The 21,789-nt window shown below is 46.4% G+C and overlaps 1 pseudogene; it reads left to right on the top strand.

Moving 5' to 3' along the window:
• Positions 1-8,294: 8,294 nt before the first annotated feature.
• LOC100086871 lies at positions 8,295-21,672 on the top strand (annotated as a pseudogene).
• The last annotated feature ends 117 nt before the right edge of the window (positions 21,673-21,789 follow it).

Below are 21,789 nucleotides of genomic sequence, written 5' to 3'. Positions count from 1 at the left end.
GCACATCTCTTATAGGATTAATCTTTCATCTCCCCACCCTATATTCCCCACAACTACCACTTTATACAACTACACTTCATCACCTAAGCACTTGGACACTCATATCCACTCTTTGGACTTAAAACCCATATCTTCATATTCTATTATTTCCTCCTATCTATAATTTTATTTTACTATCTGCCTCCTCTTCTAGTTTTTAAGCTGCTGGAGGGACTTAAAACTCAACTGTACTCTCCCACATGCTTAGTATAGCATCTGCACACAGTAGACACTCAGTAAATGCTCTAGGTCCTTTCATAAGCATATTCATTCATTCATTCATCCATTCATTCAATTGTATTCATTCATGTATTCAACTGTATTTATTGAACGCTTTCTGTGTGCAAAGCACTTTACTAAGCTCATGGAAGAGTAAAATACATCAAAAAAACATATCCATTCCTGGCCCATAATGAGCTCACAGTCTAGAGGAGAGACAGACATTAATATGCACAAATACTTGAATAAATAAATAAATTTCAGAACTGTCCATATGAGTTGTGGGAATGGGAGGGAGGATGAATGAAGTGAGCAAGTTAGGGAGATGCAGAAGGGAGTGGGAGAAGAGGAGAGGAGGACTTAGTCCAGGAAGGCTTCTTGGAGGAGATGTGCCTTTAATAAGGCTTTGAAGTGGGGGAGAGTAGTTGCCTTTCTGATATGAGGAGGGAGGACATTTTAGGCCAGAAGTAGGATGTGGGCGACTGGTCGGCAGTGAGATGGATGAGATCGAGGTACAGTGAGAAGGTTAACATTAGAGAAACATAGTGCGCAAAGTCTTCAATCACCTTCCCCCACTACCGACTCACCTCGCTACTCTCCTATTACAATCCAGCAGCAAGGGATTGAGGGCAAGGGATGGGGAAGATGGAGGCACGGTTGGGGGGGAGCAGGGGAATTAAGGAGGGAGTTAAACGTGTGGAACAACTGGTGGAGGCGATGGGCATGGGGAAGGATGGAGGAATAATTTTGCCAGCCTGAGAAGAGGGAAGAGTTAAAACATGCAAGGATTACCTGTAAGTGGACCAAGTCGGCCTGATATCTAGATTTCTTCCAATAATGATCTGTGGCTTGTGCACAGGAGTGAAGGAGGAGAACTGTAGAGGTGATCCAGGGTTGTTGGTAAATGGTATGAGATAGAGGGATAGAGGAGGGACTGAGTTGAGTTCAGTGGCTATGGAGGTGTTGAGAGCATCAGTTTGGTCATCAAGGTAAATGGGATAGGGTCAAAAATTGGAAGTCTCTGTAGGGGAACAGTACAGAGTTATGGGGAGGAGGTGTGTGGGAGTCAAGGCAGATGAGGAGGCTGTGGTCAGAGAGGGGGATTTCAGAGTTAGTGAGGATAGAGATTGTGCAAAGGCTAAAGATGATGAGATGGAGGGTGTGTCTAAGGTGGGGAGTGGATGAGGTGGGGTAGAGAAAGAGGTCAGTGGAGTTGAGGAGTGAGAGAAGGAAGGCAGCGGAAGGGTCATCAGGAACATCTATGTGGATATCCAAGTCTCCTAGGAACAATATAGGCAAGGAGAAAGAGAGAAGGAATGTGAGAAATGGATCAAAATGGTTAAAGAAGTGGGGGGTGGGACCTGAGGGATGGCAGATGACCGTTACTAAAATCTAGAGTGGGTAGTAGAGGTGGATGACATGGGCTTCGAAGGAAGGGAAAGGAAGGGATGGGGGAGGAGGAATGGTGTGAAAGCGGCATCAGGGTGCGGGAAGGAAGCCAACACTTCCTCCTTTCCCACTGAGTCTGAAGGAATGGGAGAAGATGAGTCCCCTTCTAAAGAGAGCAGCAGGGGAGACAGTTTCCTTTGGGGAGAGCCAGGTTTTAGTGATGACGAGGAGGAGGAGTAACCGGGATAGGAACAGGTTAGTGATGAAGAGAAGCTTCTCCATGATGGAGCAGGGGGTCCACAGGCTTCCTTTGGCTGAGACTATGGGGAGGGGTTGTGGGGTGAGGACGGAGAGATGGGTAGGCAGGGGTGGAATGGGGATGAGCTGGCTGGGGCCAGTGAGTTGGGAGGGGGATGGAGAGTGGCGCTGGACTGGAGGGCAGGGATGGTGCAGGGAAGAGAGGTGAGGAAGAGTTAGATGAGGGTGCACTTGGTGGGGGTGGGCTGGGTGGGAAGGAAATGAAGAGGGGTGCTGGGTGGAGGAGTCAGGGCAGGGGAGACCAAAGGGAGGGGAATGAAGGACCACTGGGGGCTAAGGCAGAAGAGAAAGTCCTGAGCTGTCGCAGCTTACACCTTACAGGCTGGGGAGGAGGGAGCCAGATATTAAAATAAATAAACAAATGACAGGTAAATACATAAGTGCTGTGAGGGTGGGGGTGTCGGGAACAAAGTGAGCAAGTCACGGTGACGCAGAAGGGAGTGGGAGAAGAGGAGAGGGGCTCTTAGACAAGGAAGGCTGTATACACAAATGCTGAGAGTGGGTATAAATAGATACTAAAAGGGCTCGAACTGGATGGTGGGTTTCTACATTTTGGGTTTGAGGGATTATGTGGGGAAGGCTTGTTGGAGGAAGAGGGACTGTAGCTGGATTTGAAACATGGGGAGAGGTGTGGTCTAATGGATTGGGAGAGAGAGGAACAGCATGAACAAGGGGGATTAGTCACAGTAGAGAAGAGTCAAAAATTCGAGGACCTTCAAAATTCAAAACTCTGAAGATGGCATGTCAAATATGAGCCACACTGAGCATTTATCTTTATTATTGCTTAATTGGATCTAGGGTTCTCCTTTTCACCCCTCTCTTCCTCTGCTAATATTGCCTCAAATCCAACCCCTATTATTTCCATCACACTCTCGGGACTTCCTTCTGCTTCCCACAGAAACAGGGACAACACAAGGCAGAGCTATGAAGATGCTTATTTCATAACTACAGAAAATTAAGGATGTGAGGAGTGGGAGCAGAAATGGGGAGAAGAACTGACTGTGTATCATTATGCCCTAAGTTGACCTCTATATCACTGGTTAGTGTCTCATTAGGCAGAATAACACAGGTCTTCAAAGTAAGCCAGCCTCAGCTGGAGGCTTGAATTTAAGAACGTTGGAGGATCTGGTTAAGATTATAGTCAGACATCTTCAAGAGATATAAACACCCAGATACAGGATGTGATGTGGAGAGACAGCACAAGCGACAGAAGAAAAGAGCAAGGGGAAGCATTTCCATGTTCACAGTTACATCCAATAAAAAGTTTCTGGCTGTTTCCTAAAATCTGCTCTGAATGATCTGATGACGGGTGGAATTTCTCAGCATACTTCTTGGAGTGAGCTGTAAATGAAATACGTCTATCTGAAAAAATGTTCCTAGTTATATTTGAATCCGATTTTAAAAATAAGAAGAAGAATGATACAGTATTAAGTGCTTACTATGGGCCAAGCACTGTTCGAAGGGTGAGGGTAGATACAAAAGCATCAGGTCCTTCATGGGGTTCACAATGTAAGTCAGAAGGAGAACAGGCATTGAATCTACATTTTACAGATGAAGGAACAGTTGCACAGAGAAGTTAAGTGACCTGTCCAAGGACACAGAGCAAGCAAGTGGCAGCATCGAAATTACATCTGAGGTCCTCTAACTCCCAGGTGCAAGCTCCTTACACTAGATAACCCTGCTTTATTACACTCACACACACACCCTCACAAATCTAAAGATTTAAAATTGACTCTAATCACTACTTACACTGGAAAGATATTATTGCTCGGTTTGACTTTTCATTGAGACAAAATAAACTAAATTTAAAAGAGGATGCTATAAAATAATTACATTTTTCAAAATACACAGAAAGGTGATTCTGCCTATTTAGTAGCTTTAAGCAGTGAAAGACTGAAAAGTATAATTATGATTTGAAAATTTCAGAATTATTTTTTCTGAAATCAAATGTGACAAAGAAATTGAATTTCATGTAAATTATTAGGCAGAAAATGAATCTTTTTGCTGTCTAACATGGCCAAAAATCTTGATATATTTACAGAACAATCATCGGAGAAGCAATAGTGATTGAAATTAGAAATACAGAGGTGTAGAAAAAAACTTCTGGAAATCTATCAACTGGATTTGAATAAAACCAGTGAAACACGGCAAATAGCTAAATCTTATTCATTATGCATGCAACTGACAGAAAATAATAGTAAGGCAATTGCCAGTACTTATCGAGCAACTATTCTGTGAGGAACTTGGCTGAGGATAACTGATGTAGTAGACTCTATCCCCAAGCAAAAGGATTTTACAATCTAGTGGAGTGAGAAAAACGTAATCATTTATGGATAGGAGAAGACAAGCCTGAAAGATGTAGTGTGTAGATCAACAGTGTGCAGTGTGGCCTAGTGGATAGAGCACTGGCCTGGGAGTCTAAGGGACCCAGGTTCTACTCTCAGTCCCACCATTCGTCTGCTGAGTGATCTTGGGCAAGTCATTTCACTTCTCTGTGCCTCAGTTACCTCATCTGTAAAATGGGGATTAAGACTGTGAACCCAATGTGGGACAGGGACTGTGCCCAACCTGATCAACTTGTGTCCACCCCAGTGCTCAGTGCAGTGTCTGGCACTTAGTAAAGTGCTTAAGAAACACCATAAAAAATATGTTCAAAAGTGCAAAGGGAGGACAGAAGTGCCAATTTGCTAAATGATAATTGGGAGAATAGACACTGGAGAGAAGAAAAAATAATCAATGAAACGTTTGTGGCAAAGGGTTACTAGAATTTGGGCAATCTGGAGCTAAGAAAACATGACAATCTTATCTCTTCTGAGAGGCTTTCCCTGACTAAGCTCTCATTTCCCCTTTACACCCTCCCTTCTGGGTCTGATGTAATTGGATCTGTGCCCATTAAGCATTTTCATTCATTCATTCATTCATTCAATAGTATTTATTGAGCGCTTACTATGTGCAGAGCACTGTACTAAGCGCTTGGGATGAACAAGTCGGCAACAGATAGAGACAGTCCCTGCCGTTTGACGGGCTTACAGTCTAATCGGAGGAGACGGACAGACAAGAACGATGGCAATAAATAGAGTTGAGGGGAAGAACATCTCGTAAAAACAATGGCAACTAAACTAGAATCGAGGCGATGTACAATTCATTAACAAAATAAATAGGGTAATGGAAATATATACAGTTGAGCGACGAGTACAGTGCTGTGGGGAGGGGAAGGGAGAGGTGGATGAGCAGAGGGAAAAGGGGAAAAAGAGGGTTTAGCTGCGGAGAGGTAAAGGGGGGGTGGCAGAGGGAGTAGAGGGAGAAGAGGAGCTCAGTCTGGGAAGGCCTCTTGGAGGAGGTGAGTTTTAAGTAGGGTTTTGAAGAGGGGAAGAGAATCAGTTTGGCGGAGGTGAGGAGGGAGGGCATTCCAGGATCACGAGAGGATGTGGCCCAGGGGTCGACGGCGGGATAGGCGAGACCAAGGGCCGGTGAGGAGGTGGGCAGCAGAGGAGCGGAGCGTACGGGGTGGTTAGTAGAAAGAGAGAAGGGAGGAGAGGTAGTAAGGGGCAAGGTGATGTAGAGCCTCGAAGCCTAGAATGAGGAGTTTTTATTTGGAGCGGAGGTCGATAGGCAACCACTGGAGTTGTTTAAGAAGGGGAGTGACACGCCCAGATCGTTTCTGCAGGAAGATGAGCCGGGCAGCGGAGTGAAGAATAGACTGGAGCGGGGAGAGAGAGGAGGAAGGGAGGTCAGAGAGAAGGCTGACACAGTAGTCTAGCCGGGATATAACGAGAGCCCGTAGCAGTAAGGTAGCCTTTTGGGTGGAGAGGAAAGGGCGGATCTTGGCGATATTGTAGAGGTGAAACCGGCAGGTCTCGGTAACGGTTAGGATGTATGGGGTGAACGAGAGAGACGAGTCAAGGATGACACCGAGATTGCGGGCCACAGTAAGTGCTCAATAAAATATGTGTGTTTATGTATAGAAACATACTTATATGTCCTATGTATATGTTTAGTGTGTATTTCTGTCTTAATTATCGATATATTTATCTGTTTATTCAACTCTTTGTTCAGCTGTCTCATTCTGAGGTGCTTGTACTGTTTCTGTATTATCCTTGTTCTTCTATGAACTTTCAACATTTTTGTTTCTCTACTCAGTCAGATTGGGAATCCCTTGAGGTCAGAGAATTTGTATCCTGCTACTGCTGTACTTTCCCAAGCTCTTAGTGTCATGCTTAGCACTCAGTTAGATGCTCAATAGACGTCACTGATTGATTAATTGATTATCAATCTTCTTTTCTTTTAATTTATGAGCAGCCCCACATGGGAAAAGGACTGTGTCTTATCTTGTTATCTTATCCATTCCAGGGCTTAAAGCCCTGCTTGAAACAGAATGAGTTCTTAAAAAAATCCAAATTTTTTAACTGGTATTTGTTAAGTATTTACTTTTTGTCAATCACTGTTCTAAGTACTGGGGTAAATACAAGTTAATCAAGTCAGACAAAGTCCCTGGTCTGCATGGGTCTCACAGACTAAGTATTGAATCCCTATTTTACAGTTGAGGAAACTGAGGCACAGAAAAGCTAAATTCATTCATCCGTTCATTCAGTCATAATTATTGAGTGCTTACAGTGTGCAGAGCACTGTACTAGTAGTTGGAAAGTACAATTCAGCAACAAAGAGAGACAATCTCAACCCGCAACAGGCTCACAGTGTAGAAGAGGGGAGACAGACATCAAAACAAGCAGTCCATCAATATAAATAGAATTATAGACATATATACAGATCAAAGCTCTAAACAGGCATTAATATAAATAAATACAATTATAGATATGCACATATATAGCCAAGTGCTGTAGGGCAGGGAGGAGGTAGAGCAAAGGGAGCAAATTGGGGCAAAGGGGAGGGGAGGGAGAGCTGAAGAAAAGGTGGTTTTAGTCTGGGAAGGCCTCCTGGAGGAGGTGAGCCTTCTGTAGGACTTGGAAGTGGAGAAGTGTGATTGTTTGGCGGATGTGAGGAGGGAGGGCATTCCAGACCAGAAGTAGGACATGGGCCAGGGCCGATGGTGGGACAGCCGAGAACGAGGCTCAGTGAGAAGATTAGCGTAGCGACACCAGAGGAACAGAGTGTGCGGGCTGGGCTGTAGGAGGAGAAAAGGGAGATGAGGTAGGAGGAGGCAAGGTGATGGACAGCTTTGAAGCTAATAGTGAAGAGTTTTTGTTTGATGCAGAGGTTGATAGGCAACCACTGGAGGTTTTTGAGGAGGGGGGTGACATGCCCAGAACGCTTCTCTAGAAAGATATTCCAGGCAGCAGAGTGAAGTATATAGTATATAATGAAGTATATAATATAGAGAAATATAGACACTATACTTCAGTGAAGTACAGACTGAAATTGGGAGAGACAGGAGGTTGGGAGATCAGAAAGGAGGCTAATGCAGTAATCCAGTCGGGATAGAATGAGTGACTGCACTAATGTGGTAGCTACAGGACTTGCTCAAAATCAAAGAGCATGCAAGTGTCAGAGCCAGAAATAATTATGTTGTTACAGTTATTTTTTATGGTACGGGTTAAGTGTTTACTATGTGCCAGGAAGTGTTCTAAGTGCTGGGGTTATTACCAGATAATCAAGTTTGGATGCAGTCCATGTCCCACATAGGGTTTATAATTTTATTGCCTATTTTACAGATGATATAATTGAGGCACAGAGAAGTGAAGTAACTTGTCCAAGGTCACAGAGCAGACAATATAACAATGTAATCAGTGTACTTGGAAGAGAGGGGTTAGCATTCTGTCTTTATGTGTCAGTGTTGGTGTATGGAGAGAAAGAATCTTCCCTAAGAGGGGTGTGGAGACACCCTCTTCTCCATGAGTATCACTGAGTCACACAGTCATATATACAGTCCTAACAATCAATCAGTCATTCAGTGGTATTTATTGTGTGCTTTCTGTGTGCAGGGCACTGTACTCAGGTCTTGGGGGCGTAGGATATGACAGAGTTGGTGATAATGATAATAATGGAATAATAATAATACTGACAAACACATCAATGTTTTACCGTGGCAGGAGAGTTTGCATATAGTGATGAAGCTTCGAGCTAGGCCAACGAGAGATACTGTCTTGCTAGGGTTTCCCATAATGGAAATGTCTAAGCTGAAGCATCAGACAAAGTTGATTCAGCTGTGCTGGGCAGCAGCAGCATGGAAAAGAGTCAAAGGCAATGATCAAGTGCTCAAAATGTTGATCAAAGACTGTGGAAGAGACTCAAGTTTTCACTGCATGGAAGAAGGCAGTGGTAACCCACTTCTGTATTTTTACCATGAAAACTCTATGGATGCACATACCAGAATGACTGCAGATAGAGTGCTGGAAGATGAGCCCCTCAGGCCGGAAGGCACTCAACGAGCTACTGGGGATGAGAACATGATGTCTCAGAGTATTGCGGGTGTTTGTGACATGGCTGGAATAAAGCCTGAACTGCAACCTCTGGTTACTGATGTTACCATGTGAGAAATGAGAAACCGAAGCTATAAGATAACCTTATTATTGGAACATGGAATGCATGAACCAGGGAAAGCTGGAAATAGTAATGAATGAAATGGATCGATTGAAGATCGACATCCTAGGAATAAGCAAACCGAAATAGACTGATATTGGGCATTTCCAATCGAGGGAGTGTCTTATATACTACTCCGCGCATGCTGAAAAAGGAGAAATTGTGTAGCAGTAATTTGACCAAGAAAAATGCTAAGACAGTTATCAAATATGATGCTGTCAATGACTGATTGATTTCCATTGGATTCAGAGGAAAACCATTCAATGTGACAAAACTTCAGGTGTGTGCCCCTAAAATAGATTAAAAGCAAGATGAAATATGTAGATTTTACGATGAGTGCAGAGAGAGAGATTGATAAAAGCTCCAATCAAGATGGGTTGATTTTCACTGGGGACTGGAATGCAAAAGTTGGCCATGTAATGGAAATGAAGGTTGTTGGAAAATATGACCTTGGAAATCGGAATCAAGGCGGAGACTGACTTCATGATTTCTGTGAATCGAATGACTTTTTACTGCCTACATCTTTCACCAACCTAAATGATGACTGTACTCATGGATTTCACCAGATGGACTAAACAGAAATCAAATAGACTGTTTTATTTGTAGAAAGAGATAAAAGAGTTCTATTTTGGCAGCAAAAACGTGGCTGGAGTTGATTGTGGAACAGATCATGAGCTGTTAATGTGTAAACTCAGGCTAAAACTTAGAAAGATCAATCATGCCTTATAGCTGCCCAAGTGTGAGCCGATGAACATTCCCCCTGCATTTTTAAGATCGTGTAAAAAAAATCCATCCGAGGTGCCTAATCTCACAGAAAAGGAACCTGAGTAAATGTGGATGGAGATTAAAAATGTCATCAAGGAAGAAAGAGACACAGCATTGCAAAAGATCAGGAAGCAGAAGCCAAAATGGAAGTCAAACATAACTCTGGAAGTGGTCAGGAAAAGGAAGGAAGCAACAGTCAGGGGACAAAAGAACCTGGTTAAAGAACTGAACTGAGAATTCCACCGTTCTGCCAGGAAGGACAAACAGAAATATGATAACTGCGTATGTAAGGAAATGGAAGTCAATTACAGTTATGGATGGAAAAGATCACTATTCCAGAAGATTAAGGAAATTAAGGGAACATTTCATCCTCAGATTGACTTTGTTAAAAACCAAGATGGACTGACGATAAACAATGCCAGTGGAATCAAACAGAGTTGGAAGGAATACACACGGGAACTATACCAGAGGGATAGCAGTGGAAGATTTAGTATGAAGAGCCTGCAAAAAAATCATGAAATGTGCTGATGTAACAACTGCCAAAAAATTACAAATGGTCAATTCTATGGTGTTTCCAGTGACAGTGTATGAATTCGAAAGCTGGACAGTGAAAAAACAGGATAGAACGAGCATCGATTCTTTTGAAATGTGGTGTTGAAGAAGGCTTTTGCAAATACCAAGGACTGCCCCAAAAACAAATAAATGGGATTTTTAGCAATTCAAGCCACGGTGGTCTTTGCAAGGCCACATGACTCGATTTAGATTAGCACACTTTGGACACATACTCAAGAGGGCTAATTCTCTGGAGAAGACACTAATGCTAGGAAAAATCTAGGGAAAACGTGGAGGAGGCAGACCAGCAGCTAGGTGGATAGAAACCCTAGCTACAGTAACCGAAGAACCGTTAGAGAGTTAGGTTACAGATTATGGCAGAAGATAGGACATTCTGGAGAAAATATATCCATAGAGTCTCCCTGAATTGGAAGCAACTCAATGGCATTTGATAATAATAGTAACAAAATAACAATAACAATCCCCACTTCAGTCCCTACTTCACTCTGCTGCTCAGATCATTTTTCTACAGAAACGTTCAGTCCTCGTTTCTCCACTCCTCCCAAACCTCCAGGGGTCAAACAGAAACTTTGCCTTATCCTACCTTATCTCCCTCATTTCCTACTGAAATCCAACCCACACACTTCACTCCTCTAATGCCAACCTACCCCCTGAACCTCTATCGCGTCTACCTCACCGCCGACCTCTTGCCCTTATGCTACCACTGACCTAGAACACCTTCCCTCTTCATAAATGATAGACGATCACTCTCCCCAACTTCAAAGGCTTACTAAAGCACATCTCCTCCAAGAGGCCTTCCCTAAGCCCTCATTTCCTCATCTCCCACTCTCCCACTTCTCCACCTCCAGTTGCTGCATCAGCTTTGCACTTGGACTTGCATACTTTGTCTCCCCCTCCCTCAGCTGCACAACACTTTTGTACATAGCTGTAATTTATTGATTTTCATTAATGTGCCTCCCTCTCTAGGCTCTAAGCTCATTGTGGGCTGGAAACGTTTCAACTGATTCTGTTATTTTGCACTCTCCCAAGCACTTAGTATAGTGCTTTATACACAGTAAGAACTCAATAAATACAATTAATTGATTGCAGAGCACTGTACCTATTGCTTATCACTGTACTGGAACCCAGATTCTCTGACTCCCAGGCCATACTCTTTCCACTGGGCCACACAGGTTTCTTAATTGTTAGATAGTGTCCCTTAGTCCTTCAATATTCAATCAATCCGTGGTATTTATTAAGTACCAATGTGGGCAGAGAACATGTCTACCGACTCTGATATATTGTTCTCTACCAAGTCCTTAGTACAGTGTTCTGCACACACTGAGTGCTCAATAAATAGGATTGATTGATTAATTGGTGGCATTTGTCAAGCCGATACTATGTGTCAAGCCCTGTAACTAAATGTGGGGTAGAACCTGCCCTTAAAGATCTTATAATCTAGTGGAGGAGCCAGATACACAATAAAAGAAATTACAGGTAGGGGAAGTGGCAGAGTATAAGGATAATAATGACTGTGATAATAATAATAATGATGATAATAATAACAATAAAGATGGTCATAATAATAATCATATTTTTCTGCACTTACTATGCACCAAGCACTGTACTAAGCATTGGAGTAGATATAAGACAATCAGCCTTCCCCATGTGGGAGGCTCACAGGCTAAGAAGTAGCATGTCTCAGTGGAAATGAGCACGGGCTTGGGAGTCAAAGCCCAGCTCCTCCACTTGTCAGCTGTGTGACTGTGGGCAAGTCAATTAACTTCTCTGTGCCTCAGTGACCTCATCTGTAAAATGGGGATTAAGACTGTGAGCCTCACTTGGGACAGGTTGATTACCCTGTATCTACCCCAGCGCTTAGAACAGTGCTCTGCACATAGGAAGCACTTAACAAATACCAACATTATTATTATTGTTATTAAGTAGGAGGGAGAGCAGGTATCGAATACCCGTTTTGCAGATGAGGGGACTGAGGTTCAGGCAAGCTAACTGAGTTGTCCAAGGTCCCACAGCAGGTACATGATGGTCCTGGGATTAAAATGCGGGTCCGTGGACTCCCAGATCCTTGGACTCCTCCACTAGATTATAAGATCTTTAAGGGCAGATTCTACCCCACATTTAGTTACAGTGCTTGACACATAGTATCAGCTTTTTCCACTAGGTCACACTACTTCCCTAAGGATCTGAATCTGGTCCCAGAGGCAGTCACATGAACAAATCCTGGACTCCTTGGGGCTCACTGGGCTATAAACTCCTTGGCTCAGTGTCCCGTTCCTATTTCTCTAGTAGTTTTTGGTCTGTCTCTCTCATTAGACTGTAAATTCTCTGTGGCCAGGGATCATGTCATGTGCTTCTATGAGACTATCCAAGCTGTGCAAAGCCCACACTGGACGCTCAATACTGATGATTGCTATCATGACAGACAATTACTATCTAACTCTGTGACCTGTTCAGCAACTAGTGCATTGCTATTAATCCTGTCTTCCTGTCCACCTGTCCAGAGTACAGGCTGGTGAACGGCAGCGGCCACTGCGAGGGGCGAGTGGAACTGCAGGTGGAAGGGTCTTGGGGCTCCCTGTATGCTACCCACTGGGACCTGGTGGACGCCCACATCCTCTGCCGCCAGTTGGGCTGCGGGGAGGCGCTGATGACTGCGGGTGGAGAGTCCTTTGGCCTGGGAGTTGGCAACACATCGACCGACGTCTTTCACTGCACGGGGCGGAGCCCAGTCTGTGGTATTGCCTGCGGAGCATGCTGGAGGCCGCCGCCTGCCCACCCCACCACGTGGCCACCGCCGTCTGCTCCGGTGAGTGTCGGTCTGGGGAGGCCACTGTGGGCATGGGGAGGACTAGGCAGTTCTGTCCAGCTATAGGGTCACCCACGAGCAGCAACCTCTGCATGCAGAATGGTTTCTGCTTTGAAACGAGGGGAGCCTCTTCATGCTCGTTGTGATCCATTTGGAATGGAAAAGCCGATTTCAGAAACATTAGCCCTGAATTTATTCATTCATTCATTGTCATATTTATTAAGCCCTTACTGTGTGCAAAGCACTGTACTAAGTACTTGGGAAAGTCCAATACTATAATCCAGAGTGACAATCTCTACTCACAATAGGCTCACAATCTAGAAGTTGGGGAGACAGACATTTATAAAAATAAACAGATAGTACAAATAATTAAAAGTACAGATATATACAAGAATGCTATATGGTGGGGAGGGAAGGAAGAGCAAAGGGACAATGTCAGGGCGATGCAGAAGGGAGTGGGAGATGTGGAAAAGTGGAGCTTAGTCTAGGAAGGCCTCTTTGAGGAGGTGAGCCTTCAGTAAGTCTTCGAACATGGGAAGAGTGATTAATGGGCAGATCTGAGGAGGGAGGGTGTTTGAGGTCAGAGGTGGGACGTGGCCAGGGGGCAGTGGCAAGACAGGCTAGAGGGAGGCATAGTAAGAAGGTTTGCACCAGAGGAGCAAAGTGTGTGGACTGAGTTGTAGAAGGAGAGAAGCAAAGTGAGGGGGGCAAAGTGATGGAAAGTTTCGAAGCCAGTAGTGAGGAGGTTTTGTTTGATATGGAAGTGGATAGGCATCTACTGGAGATTTTTGAGGGGAAATGTGGGGAGTATGCTTAGGACACATAAAAGAGTCTAAGGATGATCAGGTCTTGGTTCAGGCACTTGCCCCACCACCACCACTCTCCATGAGGTCATTCTGGGCACTATATGATGCAATTATGACCTTATTGTTTGCAGGAACATTGATGTTACTATGTTGATGTGCTATTGCTTTCCTGAAGATGAGATCAGGAGTCCCAAGTATTAAATGTTCTTAGGAGGAAAGAGTGCTTTTTGATCTGAATGAGGAAGACCAGGGGTCACTCTGTGTGTGGAGGCTAACACGGTTGTGGGGCTGCTTGTTTGGGCAGGGCAAGGCTGGCAGGGAACCACAGTCTGAACGAGGATGAATAAGGGTCACTCTGTGTACTGGGAGTTAATGCCATTGTGATTCTGCTTGTCTCTGCAGGGTACATGGAGGTGCGTCTGGTTGGTGGGGAAGACCTCTGTTCAGGGTGCCTGGTTGTGTGGTGGGACCAGGAGTGGGGCACGGTCTGCCAGTCGGACCTGGACCTGGCCACGGCCCACGTGGTCTGCCGGGAGCTGCGCTGCAGAGCCGCCATGTCCACGCTGGGGGGTGCTCACTTTGGCCAGGGGCCGGGGCCAATGTGGACAAAGGAGACCTTCTGCTGCCGAGGGAACGAGTCTCTCCTGCTCCATTGCCCCCATGGGCCCCCACGGACGGAGCCCTGCTCCCACAGTCAGGACGCCGCCATACGCTGCTCAGGTAAGGTTTCTCTTCAAGATGGGAGCTAGGACATTCTAGTCCGGGTTTTAGTTTCATTTTGTAGGACAGAAGTCATCTTTCCAAGTTAGGACTTGTGACCTGACTATTAACCCACTGTGTGATTTAGTCAAGTTGTATACTTTCTCTGGGCCTCCATTTTCTTATCTGGTAAATGGGAATGAGTTACCCTCATCATCACCATCTCATCATCATCATCATCAGTGGTAATAATTGAGCAAATACTATGTGCAATCAGTCAGTCAATCATATTTATTGAGCGTATACTGTGTGAAGAGTGCTGTAATAAGTGCTTGGGAGTGTACAGTATATAAATACAGCAGACAAATTTCCTGCCCACAATGAGCTTAGACTCTAGAGGGAGAGACAGACATCAAGATATAATAAAAAAAAATCAGGTGTGTACTTAAGTGCTGTGGGGCTGCGAGGGGGGATAAATAAAGGGACCAAGTCAGGGAAACGCAGAAGGAAGTATGAAAAGGGGAAAGGAAGACAGACAGGGAAGGCCTCTTGTTAGGGAGGCAGGGAGAGTAATTGTCAGATAAGAGGAGGAGGACATTCCAGGCCAGAGGCAGGAAGTGGGCAAAAGGTTGGTGGTGAGATAGAAGAGAGTCAAGTACAATGAGAAGGCTAGCATTCGAAGAGCACAGTGTGCTGGCCAGGTTGTAGTAGGAGAGCAGTGAGGGGAAGTATGAGGGGGCAAGGTGATTGAGTGCTTAAAAGCCAATGGTAAAGAGTTGCAGTTGGATTCAGAGGTGGATGGACAACTTACGGAGCTTCTGGAAGAGTGGGGAAACATGAACTCCTCATTTCTGTTCAAGAATGATCTGGGCGTGAAGTAGGGACTCGAGTCGGGCAAGACAGGAGGGAGGGAGGGAGGTCCGCAAAAAGGCTGATACAGTAATCAAGGTGGATAGGATAAGTGCTTGGACTAACATAATAGCAGTTGGGAGGGAGAGGAAAGGGCAAATGTCAGCGATGTTGTGAAGGATGAACCAACAGGATTTAGCAATGGATTAAATATCTGGGTTGAATGAGAGAGAGGAGTCAAGGATAACGCCAAGGTCACCAGCTTGTGAGACAGGAAGGATGGTGGTGCCGTCTACGTTGTTGGGAAAGTCAGGGGCAGGCCAGGGTTTGGGTAGGAAGATAACGAGTTCTGTTTTGGACATATTAAGTTTGAGGTGACAATGAGTCATCCAAAAACAGATGTCTTGAAGGCAATGGGGTCAAGGAGAGAAGTGTAAGAGAGGAAACATCGATGTAGACATTAATGTGTCTCCCTCTCTAGACTCTTAGCTCGTTGTGGGTAGGAAACGTGTCTGCCAACTCTGTTATTTTGCACTCTCCTAAACACTTAGTAAAGTGCTCTATACACAGTTAAGAACTCAATCAATTCAATTGATTGACTGCAGATTACTGTACTAAGTGCTCAGCACTGCACTGGAACCCAGATCCTCTGACCCCAGGGCTATATTCTTTCCACTGGGCCACACTGGTTTCTCAGTTGTTAGATACTGTTCCATAGTCTTTCAATATTCAATCAATCCATGGTATTTATTTAGTACCTAATGAATGCAGAGAACAGTTATAAGCATTTGTAGGCAGAGAACATATCTACCAACCTTACACTGTACTCTCCCAAATACCTAGTATGGTGATCTGCACACAGTGAGTGCTCAATAAATAAGATTGATTGATTAATTGGTGGCTTTTGTCAAGCCGATACTATGTGTCAAGTACTGTAACTAAATGTTAGGGTAGGACCTGCCATTAGAGAGCCTCTAATCTGGTGGAGGGAACAGACAGATATTAAAAGAAATTACAGGTAGGGAAGTGGCAGAGTATAAGGATAATAATGATGATGATAATAACAGTAACAAGGATAATAACAATAATAACGATGATAATAATAATGATGGTACTTTTCTGCACTTACTATGCACCAAGCACTGTACTTAGCATTGGAGTAGATATAAGACAATCAGCCTTTCCCATGTAGGAGGTTCACAGGCTAAGTAGGAGCAAGAACAGGTATTGAATCCCCATTTTGCAAATAAGGGAATTGAGGCTCAGACAAGTTAAGTGACTTGTCCAAGGTTACACAGCAGGTCTACGGTAGTCCTGGGATTAGAATATGGGTTCTTGGACTGCCAGGTGTCAGCTCTTTCCACTAGGATCTGAGTCTGGTCCCAGAGGCAGTCATGTGAACAAATCCTGGGCTCCTTGGGGCTCACCAAGGCTATAAGCTCCTAGGCTTGGTGTCCCGTTCCTATTTCTCAAGTAGTTTTTGGTCTATCTTTCCCATTAGACTGTACACTTTCTGTGGCCAGGGATCATGTTGTGTGCTTTTATTCATTCATTCATTCATTCATTCATTCAATAGTATTTATTGAGTGCTTACTATGTGCAGAGCACTGTACTAAGCGCTTGGAATGAACAAGTCGGCAACAGATAGAGACAGTCCCTGAGGTTTGACGGGCTTACGGTCTAATCGGGGGAGACAGACAGACGAGAACGATGGCAATAAATAGAGTCAAGGGGAAGGACATCTCGTAAAAACAATGGCAACTAAATAGAATCAAGGCAATGTACAATTCATTAACAAAATAAATAGGGTAATGGAAATATATACAGTTGAGCGGACGAGTACAGTGCTGTGGGGATGGGAAGGGAGAGGTGGAAGAGCAGAGGGAAAGGGGGAAAAAGAGGGTTTAGCTGCGGAGAGGTAAAGGGGGGGTGGCAGAGGGAGTAGAGGGAGAAGAGGAGCTCAGTCTGGGAAGGCCTCTTGGAGGAGGTGAGTTTTAAGTAGGGTTTTGAAGAGGGGAAGAGAATCAGTTTGGCGGAGGTGAGGAGGGAGGGCGTTCCGGGACCGCGGGAGGACGTGGCCCGGGGGTCGACGGCGGGATAGGCGAGACCGAAGGACGGCGAGGAGGTGGGCGGCGGAGGAGCGGAGCGTGCGGGGTGGGCGGTAGAAAGAGAGAAGGGAGGAGAGGTAGGAAGGGGCAAGGTGATGGAGAGCCTCGAAGCCTAGAGTGAGGAGTTTTTGTTTGGAGCGCAGGTTGATAGGCAACCACTGGAGGTTTTTAAGAAGGGGAGTGACATGTCCAGACCGTTTCTGCAGGAAGATGAGCCGGGCGGCGGAGTGAAGAATAGACTGGAGCGGGGCGAGAGAGGAGGAAGGGAGGTCAGAGAGAAGGCTGACACAGTAGTCTAGCCGGGATATAACGTGAGCCCGTAACAGTAAGGTAGCCTTTTGGGTGGAGAGGAAAGGGCGGATCTTGGCGATATTGTAAAGGTGAAACCGGCAGGTCTCGGTAACGGATAGGATGTGTGGGGTGAACGAGAGAGATGAGTCAAGGATGACACCGAGATTGTGGGCCCGAGAGATGGGAAGGATGGTCGTGCCATCGACGGTGATAGAGAAGTCTGGGAGAGGACCGGGTTTGGAGGGAAGATGAGGAGCTCAGTCTTGCTCATGTTGAGTTTTAGGCGGCGGGCCGACATCCAGGTGGAGACGTCCCAGAGGCAGGAGGAGATGCGAGCCTGAAGGGAGGGGGAGAGGACGGGGCGGAGATGTAGATCTGCGTGTCATCTGCGTAGAGATGGTAGTCGAAGCCATGAGAGCGAATGAGTTCACCGAGGGAGTGAGTGTAAATGGAGAATGGAAGAGGGCCGAGAACTGACCCTTGAGGAACTCCAACAGTTAAAGGATGGGAGGGGGAGGAGGCGCCAGCGAAGGAGACCGAGAATGACCGGCCAGAGAGGTAAGAGGAGAACCGGGAGAGGACGGAGTCCGTGAAGCCAAGGTGAGATAAGGTATGGAGGAGGAGGGGATGGTCGACAGTGTCAAAGGCAGCAGAGAGGTCAAGGAGGATCAGAATGGAGTAGAAGCCATTGGATTTGGCAAGAAGGAGGTCACGGGTGACCTTAGAGAGAGCAGTCTCGGTAGAGCGGAGGGGACGGAAGCCAGATCGGAGGGGGTCCAGGAGAGAATGGGAGTTAAGGAATTCTAAGCAGCGATTGTAGACGACCCGTTCTAGGATTTTGGAAAGGAAGGGTAGTAGGGAGATAGGACGATAACTGGAGGGGCAAGTGGGGTCAAGAGCGGGCTTTTTTAGGATGGGGAGATGTGGGCATGTTTGAAGGCAGCGGGGAAGGAGCCACTGGAGATTGAGTGGTTAAAAATAGAAGTTAAGGAAGGGAGGAGGGCAGGGGCGACGGTTTTAATAAGGTGAGAGGGAATGGGGTCCGAGGCGCAGGTGGAGGGGGTGGCACTTGCGAGGAGGGAGGAAATCTCCTCTGAGGATACTGCAGGGAAGGATGGGAAAGTAGGGGAGAGGGTTGGTGGGGGGGAGGGTGTGCTTCTATGGGACTCTCCAAGCTGTGCAAAACCCACAGTGGACGCTCAATACTGATGATTGCTATTGTGACGAACAATTACTATCTATCTCTGTGTCCTGTTCAGCATCTAGTGCATTGCTATTAATCCTGACTCCCTGTCCACCTCTTGTCCTCCTGCCCAGAATACAGGCTGGCAAACGGCAGCAGCCACTGCGAGGGGCGAGTGGAGCTGTAGGTGGAAGGGTCTTGGGCCCCCTGCGCGCCGCCCACTGGGACCTGGCGGATGCTCACGTCCTCCTCTGGGTTGTGGGCCGGCACTGGCGACCTCGGGCGGAGCGTCCTTTGGGTTGGGGGATGGCCCTGCCTGGACTGATGCTTTTCACTGTGCGGGGATGGAGCCCCATCTGTGGAACTGCCCACGGAGAGCACTGGGGGCTACCGCCTGCCCGCCCCACCACTTGGCCACCACCATCTGCTCCGGTGAGTGCCAGCCCGGGGAAGGTGCTGTGGGCAGGGGAAGGACCGGGCAGCGCTGTCCAACAATGGGGTCATCCATGAACAGCGGTCTCTCGATACAGAATGGTTTCTGCTTCAAAATGAGGGGAACCTCTTCATGCTCACTCTGATCCATCTGGAATGCAAAAGCTGATTTCAGAAACATTTACCCTGAATTCATTCATTTCATCATATTTGTTAATCCCTTACTGTGTGTAAAGCACTGTACTAAGCACTTGGGAAAGTACACTACAACAGTAGACTGACATTCCCTGCCCACAGTGAGCTCACAATCTGGGGGGTGGAGAGACAGACATCAATACAAATAAACAAATATTAATACAAATAAATAAAATTACAGATATATACATGAGTGCTTTCGGGGAAAGAGCAAAGCGAGCATGTCAGGGCGATGTAGAAGGGAGTGGGAGATGAGGAAAAGAAGGGCTTAGTTTAGGAAGCCCTCTTTGAGGAGGTGAGCCTTAAGTAAGGTTTTGATGGTGGGAAGAGTAATTGATTGGCAGATTTGAGGAGGGAGAGCATTCCAGGCCAGAGGTAAGATGTGGGCCAGGGGTCGACGGCGGGACAGGTGAGAACGAGGCACAGTGACAAGGTTAGCGGCACCAGAGGGAGTGGAGTGTGCGGGCTCGGAGGGAGAAGAAGAGAAGGTAGGAGGGGCCAAAGTGATGGAAACCTTTGAAGCCAATAGTGAGGCGTTTTTGTTTGATACAGAGGTGGATAGGCAACCACTGGCGATTTTTGAGGAGGGGGCAGACATGTCTAGAACACACAAAAGAGTCTAAGGATGATCAGGTCTGGGTTCAGGCACTTGCTCCAAAATGTGATGTAATGATGTCACATCTAACGTTTTGCAGAAGAATGTTTCTCTTGCCCCCTGTCCTGTCCCTGTTGCCTCATCAACCCAGTGCCCTGAGCAGTTCGACTCCTAAAGTGCAATTTATGGGTCCTTCTGTCCCACCGCCATCTTTGTGAAGGGCAGTGGAACCTCTATCTGGACAGAAACTGCCCAGGCCCTAGCATAAAAAAAAATGGGCTTCAGCCATTTTTGGGAAATCCCATGTAGCCTCCATCCTTGGTAAATCCCATGGGGCTGCCATTATTAGGAGGTCATCCATTGTCACCACCTTTGGAGGTGACACTGTCATGGCCTCTGCCACTGCTTCTGCCAGAGATGCTGCATGGCCAAGTGGAAAGAGGAAGGACCTGGGAGTCAGAGAACCTGGCTTCTAATCCCAGCTCCAACACGTTCCTGCTGTGTGACCTTGGGCAAGTCACTTAACTTTTCTGTGCCTCACTTACTCATCTGTAAAATGGGGATTCAATACCTGTTGTCCCTTCTACTTAGACTATGAGCCCAATGCAGGATCTGATGATCTTGAATCTGCCTCCACACTTCATATAGTGCTTGACATATAATAACAATATATTATCGTTCTTCATTATTATTATTGCTTTTAGTGGCATTTGTTAAGAGCTTACAATGTGCCAAGCACTACACTCAGCGGTGGGATAGATACAAGCCAATCAAATTAGAGACAGTAACTCTTCTACATAGGGCTCACAGTTTTAATCCCCATTAAGAAGCAGCAGGGCTCAGTGGAAAAAGCCCGGGCTTGGGAGTCAGAGAACGTGGGTTCTAACCTCGGCTCCGCCACTTGTCTGCTGTGTGACCTTGGGCAAGCCACTTCGCTTCTTTATACCTCAATTATCTCAACTTTAAGACGGGGATTAAGACTCTGAATCCCGAGTGCAACTAACCCAGCGCTTAGAACAGTGCTTGGCACATAGTAAGCACTTAAATACCATAATAATAATAATTTTTATTTATTTTACATGTGAGGGAAATGAGGCTCAGGGAAGTGAAATGACTTGCCTAAGCTGACAAAAGACAAGTGGCGGGGCCATGATTAGAATCCAGGTTCTTCTGACTCCCAGTTCTGGGCTCCATTCACTAGGCCAAAGTGCTTCTTAAGCATATATGCATGTATTACAAGGTACCCTGAGGAGATTGGTTAGCTCATTTTCCAGATGAAACCATCCATGATTTCCTGCCCTATGGAAATAAAATTGTTCTCTCTTTCTTTCCCTGTTTGAAATGTTGAGTGAGAACTCACCACCCTGTAGCTGATGGTGGTCCTCCTGTCAGTTCTTACCTTCCTTCATTGAGGGGTTCTTGCTCTGGCTTTGGTCTCTTCTGAGCTGTGCCCTTCTCAGAGGAATGTTGGCAAGCCCTCTCTGCACGTGCCCACATTTTCCCTCTCCCCTAGCCCAGGTGAGTCGGTGGAGGCACTGGGACTGCAGGGCGGGCAGAGCCGGTGTGACGGCCTCGTGGAGATCTCCCTGCGGGGCGTCTGGGGCCGGATTGTGGCCGAGGCCTGGGGCCTGACAGAGGCTGGGGTGGTGTGCCGACAGCTGCACTGTGGAGAGGTCCAGAGAGCTTACAGTTTCATTCTGCCAGCCCCTGGCTCAGAGGCGGGCCCTGTGGAGCTCAATGCCATCAGCTTCAATGGGAACGAGACCCTCCTGACCCAGTGCTTTATCTCCACTGCCCCACCATCTTCTGTAGGGATGGTGAGGGTTGCGGGTATCATCTGCTCTGGTGATTTCCGGCAGTATTCCTGACCCTGCCCTGTCGCGCTCAGCCCATGGGCCCGTCCAACTCCCAGGCTGGGTCCCGACCCTAGCCTCACCCCTGGTCTTGGTCCCAACTCAAGTCCCTCCCTTAACCATGGTTCCACT

This window comes from Ornithorhynchus anatinus, chromosome 3 (genome assembly GCF_004115215.2).
Source record: "Ornithorhynchus anatinus isolate Pmale09 chromosome 3, mOrnAna1.pri.v4, whole genome shotgun sequence".
Lineage (NCBI taxonomy): Eukaryota > Metazoa > Chordata > Mammalia > Monotremata > Ornithorhynchidae > Ornithorhynchus > Ornithorhynchus anatinus.
The sequence above is the reverse complement of the archived record's forward strand: the minus strand, read 5'-3'. Positions and strand labels throughout refer to the sequence as shown.